Below are 11,455 nucleotides of genomic sequence, written 5' to 3'. Positions count from 1 at the left end.
ATGTGTTTTGCATGAATCGAGTGTATATGTATGTGTGAGAGTTTTATAGACGTGTGTGTGTGCAGTGTATATGTATGTGCGAGTGTTTTATAGATGTGTTTTGCATGAATCGAGTGTATATGTATGTGTGAGAGTTTTATAGACGTGTGTGTGTGCAGTGTATATGTATGTGCGAGTGTTTTATAGATGTGTTTTGAATGAATCGAGTGTATATGTATGTGTGAGAGTTTTATAGACATGTGTGTGTGCAGTGTATATGTATGTGCGAGTGTTTTATAGATGTGTTTTGCATGAATCGAGTGTATATGTATGTGTGAGAGTTTTATAGATGTGTGTCTGTGCAGTGTATATGTATGTGCGAGTGTTTTATAGATGTGTTTTGAATGAATCGAGTGTATATGTATGTGTGAGAGTTTTATAGACGTGTGTGTGTGCAGTGTATATGTATGTGCGAGTGTTTTATAGATGTGTTTTGCATGAATCGAGTGTATATGTATGTGTGAGAGTTTTATAGACGTGTGTGTGTGTGCAGTGTATATGTTTGTGCGAGTGTTTTATAGATGTGTTTTGCATGAATCGAGTGTATATGTATGTGTGAGAGTTTTATAGACGTGTGTGTGTGCAGTGTATATGTTTGTGCGAGTGTTTTATAGATGTGTTTTGCATGAATCGAGTGTATATGTATGTGTGAGAGTTTTATAGACGTGTGTGTGTGCAGTGTATATGTATGTGCGAGTGTTTTATAGATGTGTTTTGCATGAATCGAGTGTATATGTATGTGTGAGAGTTTTATAGACGTGTGTGTGTGCAGTGTATATGTATGTGCGAGTGTTTTATAGATGTGTTTTGCATGAATCGAGTGTATATGTATGTGTGAGAGTTTTATAGACGTGTGTGTGTGCAGTGTATATGTTTGTGCGAGTGTTTTATAGATGTGTTTTGCATGAATCGAGTGTATATGTATGTGTGAGAGTTTTTTAGACGTGTGTGTGTGCAGTGTATATGTATGTGTGAGTTTTATAGATGTGTTTAGCATGAATCGAGTGTATATGTATGTGCGAGTGTTTTATAGATGTGTTTGCACGCATCGAGTTTATATGTATGTGCGAGTGTTTTATAGATGTGTGTGTGTGTGCGCAGAGTTTGTATGTATGTGCGAGTGTTTAATAGACTTGTATGTGTGTACGCAGAGTTTATATGTGTGTGCGAGTGTTTTATAGATGTGTTTGCACGCATCGAGTTTATATGTGTGTGCGAGAGTTTTATAGATGTGTGTGTGCGCAGAGTTTATATGTGTGTGCGAGTGTTTTATAGGGGTGTTTGCACGCATCGAGTTTATATGTATGTGCGAGTGTTTTATAGACGTGTGTGTGTGTACGCAGAGTTTATATGTGTGTGCGAGTGTTTTATAGATGTGTTTGCACGCATCGAGTTTATATGTGTGTGCGAGTGTTTTATAGAGGTGTTTGCACGCATCGAGTTTATATGTATGTGCGAGAGTTTTATAGATGTGTGTGTGCGCAGAGTTTATATGTGTGTGCGAGTGTTTTATAGGGGTGTTTGCACGCATCGAGTTTATATGTATGTGCGAGTGTTTTATAGACGTGTGTGTGTGTGTGTGTGTGTGTGGAGAGTTTGAATGTATGTGCGAGTGTTTTATAGACGTGTGTGTGTGTGCGCAGAGTTTATATATATGTGCGAGTGTTTTATAGACGTGTGTGTGTGCAGTGTATATGTATGTGTGAGTGTTTTATAGACGTGTGTGTTTGCACGCATCGAGTTTATATGTGTGTGCGAGTGTTTTATAGATGTGTTTGCACGCATCGAGTTTATATGTGTGTGCGAGTGTTTTATAGATGTGTTTGCACGCATCGAGTTTATATGTATGTGCGAGTGTTTTATAGATGTGTTTGCACGCATCGAGTTTATATGTGTGTGCGAGTGTTTTATAGATGTGTTTGCACGCATCGAGTTTATATGTATGTGCGAGTGTTTTATAGATGTGTTTGCACGCATCGAGTTTATATGTGTGTGCGAGTGTTTTATAGATGTGTTTGCACGCATCGAGTTTATATGTATGTGCGAGTGTTTTATAGACGTGTGTGTGTGTGCGCAGAGTTTATATGTGTGTGCGAGTGTTTTATAGATGTGTTTGCTTGCATCGAGTTTATATGTTTGCGAGTGTTTTATAGATGTGTTTGCACGCATCGAGTTTATATGTATGTGCGAGAGTTTTATAGATCTGTGTGTGCGCAGAGTTTATATGTGTGTGCGAGTGTTTTATAGGGGTGTTTGCACGCATCGAGTTTATATGTGTGTGCGAGTGTTTTATAGGGGTGTTTGCACGCATCGAGTTTATATGTGTGTGCGAGTGTTTTATAGATGTGTTTGCACGCATCGAGTTTATATGTGTGTGCGAGTGTTTTATAGATGTGTTTGCACGCATCGAGTTTATATGTGTGTGCGAGTGTTTTATAGAGGTGTTTGCACGCATCGAGTTTATATGTATGTGCGAGTGTTTTATAGACGTGTGTGTGTGTGTGTGTGTGTGCGCAGAGTTTATATGTGTGTGCGAGTGTTTTATAGGGGTGTTTGCACGCATCGAGTTTATATGTATGTGCGAGTGTTTTATAGACGTGTGTGTGTGTGTGTGTGTGTGTGGAGAGTTTGAATGTATGTGCGAGTGTTTTATAGACGTGTGTGTGTGTGCGCAGAGTTTATATATATGTGCGAGTGTTTTATAGACGTGTGTGTGTGCAGTGTATATGTATGTGTGAGTGTTTTATAGACGTGTGTGTTTGCACGCATCGAGTTTATATGTGTGTGCGAGTGTTTTATAGATGTGTTTGCACGCATCGAGTTTATATGTGTGTGCGAGTGTTTTATAGATGTGTTTGCACGCATCGAGTTTATATGTATGTGCGAGTGTTTTATAGATGTGTTTGCACGCATCGAGTTTATATGTGTGTGCGAGTGTTTTATAGATGTGTTTGCACGCATCGAGTTTATATGTATGTGCGAGTGTTTTATAGATGTGTTTGCACGCATCGAGTTTATATGTGTGTGCGAGTGTTTTATAGATGTGTTTGCACGCATCGAGTTTATATGTATGTGCGAGTGTTTTATAGACGTGTGTGTGTGTGCGCAGAGTTTATATGTGTGTGCGAGTGTTTTATAGATGTGTTTGCTTGCATCGAGTTTATATGTTTGCGAGTGTTTTATAGATGTGTTTGCACGCATCGAGTTTATATGTATGTGCGAGAGTTTTATAGATCTGTGTGTGCGCAGAGTTTATATGTGTGTGCGAGTGTTTTATAGGGGTGTTTGCACGCATCGAGTTTATATGTGTGTGCGAGTGTTTTATAGGGGTGTTTGCACGCATCGAGTTTATATGTGTGTGCGAGTGTTTTATAGATGTGTTTGCACGCATCGAGTTTATATGTGTGTGCGAGTGTTTTATAGATGTGTTTGCACGCATCGAGTTTATATGTGTGTGCGAGTGTTTTATAGAGGTGTTTGCACGCATCGAGTTTATATGTATGTGCGAGTGTTTTATAGATGTGTTTTTCACGCATCGAGTTTATATGTGTGTGAGAGTGTTTTATAGACATGTGTGTGTGTGCGCAGAGTTTATATGTATGTGCGAGTGTTTTATAGACGTGTGTGTGCAGAGTTTGTATGTATGTGCAAGTGTTTTATAGACGTGTGTGTGCAGAGTTTGTATGTATGCGTGAAAAAAAGTGTACATGCATGCATTACTAACATAATATGTATGGATTTCACATTAGTGCGCACATGTTTTTCATGTGTTTGCTTGAACATCCAATACTATACATGTATATGTGAGCAATGTATATGGGTGTATGCACGCTTTTATATATTTATTCATAAGCGCAGTTTGATTTAAACCCTATACGGCGCCTAATAACCTCGATCCACCCACTCACTCGCTCTGTTTGGTTTCATTACAGTGTGCTCCTTAGCACTGGGAGCTCCCTCTGCTGTCCATAAGGTGCCTCTGTGCACCAGCCATTTCATTCCTCAAATGCCCAATCCTCAATTTCCCAATGCTAAATCCCCAAATCCTCAATCGTAAATGGCTAAATGATTAAATGCCCAATCCTATATACCAAAATTCATTTTCGACTTGGACTTTTAGTTTCAAATTTAGACTTTTAGTTTTGGTTTAAGACTTTGATTTAGACTTTGTTTACAATCTGACCAAATAATCCCACCATAAACAACTGTTTGGTTACAAGCTTTCTTCCAAATACCTTTCTCTGCATTTATCAGAACAAAGAAATGTATACAGACTTTAGACAAGTTGAGGGCGAGTAAATGACAGAACAGCTGTATAACCCCTCCTTCAGTTGAATGCAGCATCACTGGCGAATCAATGTAACCCTCCTCCTGAAACACACACATCTTTAAACACACACTCCGGCTTTCTGATGGTATTTGTTTAGTTCGTTTATATCCAGCTTACCTCGGTGATGTTAATGGACACGTTGTGCAGGTGCATACTGTGAAACACAAATTACACCGTAAGAGGGTTAAACCGCCACATTCGAGGTAGGTAATCACGACTTTGCATTGACTTACCATGTAAATCAATCGCGCTTAACGCTTCATTCGCGTTTGGTGTGAACACACTATGACAGTTATATTAAAAGGGAAAAACTCATATTAATACATACATCTATTCAGTTTTACCTTTGACAATTATTTGTAGATATTAGAAATATAATAAATGTGTCAACACAACCTTGCTTTGCAGTGTTGATTCCATACACCACAGCAGGAGGGGGATGTCCCAATCAGTGTGGTTGTCGTTTACATACTTCCTGAGGGTACGTTTGATGTCCTGATTTGTGCCTTCTTCCTGTACATACAGATGCATTTATAAGGTTGATGAATGACTGCAAGACAGCAACAGAACTTACAGACGTACAAAGAGTCCCTTGGTCTGAGGATAGTAAGCACTGGACACCGCGTGTTTGATTCCCAGCATACTGAAAACATGGATGTTAAGACTAATGAGTATGCTCAAATATTGTATGCAGTACCTTAATGGTATGCAGCAGTGGCACACAATGGGGTCATTCAGCTTGCAGCAGTGACAGGATCTCACATAAAAACAAGACAAAAGTGTCTAGGTTGGTGAGGACAATAAACTAAAAACAACTTTAAAATCAAGAAGGTATCTAAAAACCTGAGGTGGCAAAGGTTCTGCAGTACAGATATAAAAAAATAGGAAGTACAAGTTAAAAGTAAATTACCACCTCTGTGGTATATTGGCCATTCTTTAATGTCCCTGATTATTGTGGACCAATAGTTGCCAACAATTACCGCGTTTTGTGTAAAAGCAGACGTTTTCTCTTCCTCTGACAGGACAACTCGTCGCATGTTCTGCCTGCTAGAGCCGGTGTTGAAGAGTCTGAACTGCAACTATTCAAACAGATGACAAAGCAAAGACAACAGAATACCCTTCTGAAAATTTTATTCAATTGGATCTAATTGTTATAAAAGAAATGGTATTGGTTGGGATGGAAACTATGGTCTCTACTGTGGCAGATGGAAACCGGAATAATCCCAAAACACTACAACAAGGAATTTTAATGGTTTTAAGGGTAGAAAGCTAATGGTTCTCTTATCAATGTATTTTTATTTAGCAGGGACCTCAAATACGGCAGCTGAACAGGTAAATTACAGTTAACGTATAAATGAAGCACATGACATTGTGTAGACAGTCAGTTTCTCTGTATTTAGTTACCTTTGAGAGTTAAATTCGTTGACGCCCGTTTTACATTCCGATGCCCTTTAGGGCTTTCAGGAATTTCGCCTTTTAAGAGGAATTTCGCCTTTTAAGAGAAAAATGTCAATCAAATGCAAAAGAATCCATACAGCTATCACAAATACTCTTCACCAGGTATTTAATCAAGCTCATACACAGAGCAACTGCTGTAGATGCGTTTTTGCACATGCGGAGTACAAATCGTGCAAGAACTGAACATTGGCAGTGACAGGAAGTGCCAGTTTTCACACATGCACGATACAAATCATGTTTGGTGATTTCATTTCAGGGAGCAGCTACACTAAACGCTAACAACCAGCTACAGTATGAAGGTAGAATAGTAGCAAAAGTCGAGAGCACGTAGATGTGAATTTGAGACCTTGTACAATAAATATTTGCACTTGTATGCTACAATTTACACTCACAGCTTCGATGTGAAAACCTGTAAATTAAAAATCTGAAATGAACGCTGAGATTTGCACTCGCAGATAATAGTCACAAACCTGTATTCTGAATTTGAAGCTGCAGACAAGTAGTCACAAATGTGTAAAATGACAGACACTGCTATACAATGACAGACACAAACATGAAATACATATTTGCATTTCTTCTTACATTCACATTCGCAGTACAACCTCAAATAGGCACCTGCAACTTCTCGAGTCTGTCACTGCAAGTTCAAATTTCGCGCTTCGACTTTTGCTACTCTTATCGCGATATATCAGTTGCAAAACTGATTTGTGCACTTGCAACTCAGTAGCAGCGAGGGGCGGGGGTGGGTGGCTGCAATGGAGTCGTTTTCTTGGTTGGCACCTAGCCAATGAAATCAGGCTTCTTTTCTACACGATGACGTCACAACACCCGCAGCCTCGCATTCGTGACACTGGTTGTCATCGCGATGGCGGGATATAACGATCCGAGGGTAAGTGTGGTGAGGAAGGCGGGACGAGAGCCGTGACTCGGGGCCGGTGAGTGATAAGTGCAAGCAGCTGTGCGCGTACCGGTCCCGCGTCTTATCGCGGAGGAGATTGGGAGCTTAAAAGGACGATCAGCAGGACTGTTGACGAGAGAGGACCGTTTATGCGGGTGTGTGTGGCGGGTGTGTGTGGTTGGTGTGTGCGATGTGTGTATGTGTGTGTGTATGTGACCCCTACACTGGTTTGTACGTGCACCGTGTGTTTGTGTGTGTGTGCGAAGGGTGTGTGCGCGTGGGCGTGTGTGACCCCTGCACTGGTTTCTACGCGCGGCATGAGTGTCTGTGTCTGTGAGCATTACCTCCGCACCCCTGCACTGGTTTGTGTGTGTCAGCTTTACCTCCGCGAGGTGTGTGTGCGCGACATGTCTCTGTGTATGTGTGTGCGCGACGTGTGTATGTGTGTGTGCGCGACGTGTGTGTGTGTGTGTGTGCACGATGGTTGTGTGTGTGTGTGCGCGACGTGTGTGTGTGTGTGTGTGCGCGACGTGTGTGTGTGTGTGTGTGCACGATGGGTGTGTGTGTGTGTGCGCGAAGGGTGGGTGTGTGTGTGTGTGTGTGTGTGTGTGCACGATGGGTGTGTGTGTCTGTGTGTGTGTGTGTGTGTGTGTGTGTGTGCACGATGGGTGTGTGTGTGTGTGCGCGAAGGGTTTGTGTGTGTGTGTGTGCACGATGGGTGTGTGTGTGTGTAGGTGTGTGTGTGTGCGCGACGGATGTGTGTGTGTGTGTGCGCGACGGGTGTGTGTGTGTGTGCGTGCGCGACGGGTGTGTGTGTGTGCGCGACGGGTGTGTGAGTGTGTGCGCAACGGTTGTGTGTGTGTGAGTGTGAGCGCGACGGTTGTGTGTGTGTGTGCGACGGGTGTGTGTGTGTGTGTATGTGTGTGTGTGCGCGACGGGTGTGTGTGTGTGCGTGCGCGACGGGTGTGTGTGCGTGTGTGCGCGACGGGTGTGTGCGTGTGTGCGCGACGGGTGTGTGTGTGTGCGCGACGGGTATGTGTGTGTGTGTGCGCGACGGGTGTGTGTGCGCGACGTGTGTGTGTGTGCGCGACGGGTTTGTGTGTGTGTGCGCGACGGGTGTGTGTGTGTGTGCGCGACGGGTGTGTGTGTGTGTGTGTGCGCGACGGGTGTGTGTGTGTGTGTGTGTGTGTGTGCGCGACGGATGTGTGTGTGTGTGCGCGATGGGTGTGTGTGTGTGCGACGGGTGTGTCTGTGTGTGCGCGACGGGTGTGTGTGTGCGCGACGGGTGTGTGTGTGTGTGTGTGCGCAACGGGTGTGTGTGTGTGTGTGTGTGCGCGACGGATGTGTGTGTGGGTGTGTGTGTGCGCGACGGGTGTGTGTGTATGTGTGTGTGCGCGACGGGTGTGTGTGTGTGTGTGTGCGCGACGGGTGTGTGTGTGTGTGCGCCGACGGGTGTGTGTGTGTGTGTGTGCGCGACGGATGTGTGTGTATGTGTGCGCGACGGGTGTGTGTGTGTGTGTGTGTGCGCGACGGGTGTGTGTGTGTGTGTGTGTGTGTGCGACGGGTGTGTGTGTGTGTGTGTGCGCGACGGGTGTGTGTGTGTGTGTGTGTGCGCGACGGGTGTGTGTGTGTGCGCGACGGATGTGTGTGTGTGCGCGACGGATGTGTGTGTGTGTGCGCGACGGGTCTGTGTGTGTGCGTGTGCGAAGGGTTTGTGTGTGTGTGTCCGCGACGGGTGTGTGTGTGTGTGCGCGACGGGTGTGTGTGTGTGTGCGCGACGGGTGTGTGTGTGTGTGTGTGCGCGACGGGTGTGTGTGTGTGTGTGTGTGTGTGTGCGCGACGGATGTGTGTGTGTGTGCGCGATGGGTGTGTGTGTGTGCGACGGGTGTGTCTGTGTGTGCGCGACGGGTGTGTGTGTGCGCGACGGGTGTGTGTGTGTGTGTGTGCGCAACGGGTGTGTGTGTGTGTGTGTGCGCGACGGATGTGTGTGTGGGTGTGTGTGTGCGCGACGGGTGTGTGTGTATGTGTGTGTGCGCGACGGGTGTGTGTGTGTGTGTGTGCGCGACGGGTGTGTGTGTGTGTGCGCCGACGGGTGTGTGTGTGTGTGTGTGCGCGACGGATGTGTGTGTATGTGTGCGCGACGGGTGTGTGTGTGTGTGTGTGTGCGCGACGGGTGTGTGTGTGTGTGTGTGTGTGTGTGTGCGACGGGTGTGTGTGTGTGTGTGTGCGCGACGGGTGTGTGTGTGTGTGTGTGTGCGCGACGGGTGTGTGTGTGTGCGCGACGGATGTGTGTGTGTGCGCGACGGATGTGTGTGTGTGTGCGCGACGGGTCTGTGTGTGTGCGTGTGCGAAGGGTTTGTGTGTGTGTGTCCGCGACGGGTGTGTGTGTGTGTGTCCGCGACGGGTGTGTGTGTGTATGTGCGCGACGGGTGTGTGTGTGTGCGTGCGCGACGGGTGTGTGTGCGACGGGTGTGTGTGTGTGTGTGTGTGTGCGCGACGGATGTGTGTGTGTGTGTGCGCGTGCGCGACAGGTGTGTGTGTGTGCGCGCGACGGGTGTGTGTGTGCGCGACGGGTGTGTGTGTATGTGTGTGTGCGCGACGGGTGTGTGTGTGTGTGTGCGCGACGGGTGTGTGTGTGTGTGCGCCGACGGGTGTGTGTGTGTGTGTGTGTGTGCGCGACGGGTGTGTGTGTGTGTGCGCGACGGGTGTGTGTGTGTGTGTGCGACGGGTGTGTGTGTGTGTGCGCGACGGGTGTGTGTGTGTGTGCGCGACGGGTGTGTGTGTGTGCGCGCGACGGGTGTGTGTGTGTGCGCGACGGGTGTGTGTGTGTGTGCGCGACGGGTCTGTGTGTGTGCGTGCGCGAAGGGTTTGTGTGTGTGTGTCCGCGACAGGTGTGTGTGTGTGTGTCCGCGACGGGTGTGTGTGTGTATGTGCACGACGGGTGTGTGTGTATGCGTGCGCGACGGGTGTGTGTGCGTGACGGCTGTGTGTGTGTGTGTGTGTGTGTGTGTATGTGCGCGACCGGTGTGTGTGTATGTGCGCGACCGGTGTGTGTGTGTGCGCGAAGGGTGTGTGTGTGTGTGCGTGTGCGACGGGTGGGTGTGTTTGTGTGTGCGTGACGGGTGTGTGTGTGTGTGTGTGTGTGTGTGTGTGTGTGGGCGACGTGGTTTGTTTGTGTGTGTGTGCGTGACGGGTGTATGTGTGTGTGTGTGTGTGTGTGTGTGTCTGTCTGTCTGCATTACCTCCGCGAGGTGTGTGCGCGCGTAAACACCATCTATCTAAACAACAAACACTGAACGGTAACATAGACATACAAACAACATTGCTTAAATAAACAACATAAGAACAATAAACTAAGGAAAGTGAATTGAAAAACAAATGAGTGAGTGAGTGCGTTCCATCTATGAATCGGAGACCCCTGTGCACTGTGTGAAGGTGCGTTTTACCGCCGTCTACTTTTTGGGGCCTTTGATCTCCTTATCATTTTTGCTCTTTTCACCACAGGCTTGACTGGATCGGTTGGAGTACTCCGAGAGACGTACTAAGACAAGAATGCAAAAGAATATTGTTGAAAGACAAGGAAAATACTCTTGTACAGATTCAGCTGCAGAGATTCACAAAGTGTTACAGTTACGAAGCGTCTCAGATCAGGTATACAATACAGCTCTGGGGTAGAACATAAAACCATTTACGTACCAGATGACATGGATAGCCACGTAGTGAACTTCGAATGACCCCTACACTGGTTTGTGCGTGGGTGCGACCACCACACTGGTGTGTGTGCGCCGTGTGTTTGTGCCCATGCGGTGTGTGTGTGACCCCTGCACTGGTTTGCTTGCGCGGTGTTTATGCGGGTGTGTGTGGTTGGTGTGGTTGGTGTGTGCGATGTGTGTATGTGTGTGTGCGACGCATGTGTGTATGTGACCCCTACACTGGTTTGTACGTGCACCGTGTGCTTGTGTGTGTGTGCGACGGGTGTGTGCGTGTGTGCGCGGCGTGTGTGACCCCTGCACTGGTTTCTACGCACGGCATGAGTGTCTGTGTCTGTGAGCATTACCTCCGCACCCCTGCACTGGTTTGTGTGTGTGTGTGTCAGCTTTACCTCCGCGAGGTGAGTGTGCGCGATGTGTCTGTGTGTGTGTGTGTGTGTGTGTGTGTGTGTGTGTGTGTGTCTGTGTGTCTGTGTGTGTGTGTGTGTGTCTGTGTGTGTGTGTGTGTGTGTGTGTGTGTGTCTGTGTCTGTGTCTGTGTCTGTGTCTGTGTCTGTGTCTGTGTCTGTGTGTGTCTGTGTGTGTGTGTGTGTGTGTGTGTGTGTGTGTGTGTCGTATGTGTGTGTGTGTGTGTGTGTCGTATGTGTGTGTGTGTGTGTGTGTGTTTGTGTGTGCGCGACGTGTGCATGTGTGTGTGTGTGTGCGCGACGTGTGTGTGTGTGTATGCGCGACGTGTCCGTGTGTGTGTGTGCGCGATGTGTGTGTGTGTGTGTGTGTGCGACGGGTGTGTGTGTGTGTGTGTGTGAGCGCGACAGGTGTATGTGTGTGTGCGACGGGTGTGTGTGTGTGCGCGACGGGTGTGTTTTTGTGTGTGCGCGACGGGTGTGTGTGTGTGCGACGGGTGTGTGTGTGTGTGCGACGGGTGTGTGTGTGTGTGCGCGACGGATGTGTGTGCGCGAAGGGTGTGTGTGTGTGTGTGCGACGGGTGTGTGTGTGTGTATGCGCGACGGGTGTGTGTGTT

Source organism: Barbatula barbatula (genome assembly GCF_947034865.1).
Source record: "Barbatula barbatula genome assembly, chromosome: 13".
Taxonomy (NCBI): Eukaryota; Metazoa; Chordata; class Actinopteri; order Cypriniformes; family Nemacheilidae; genus Barbatula; species Barbatula barbatula.
This window is presented reverse-complemented; position numbering follows the sequence as displayed.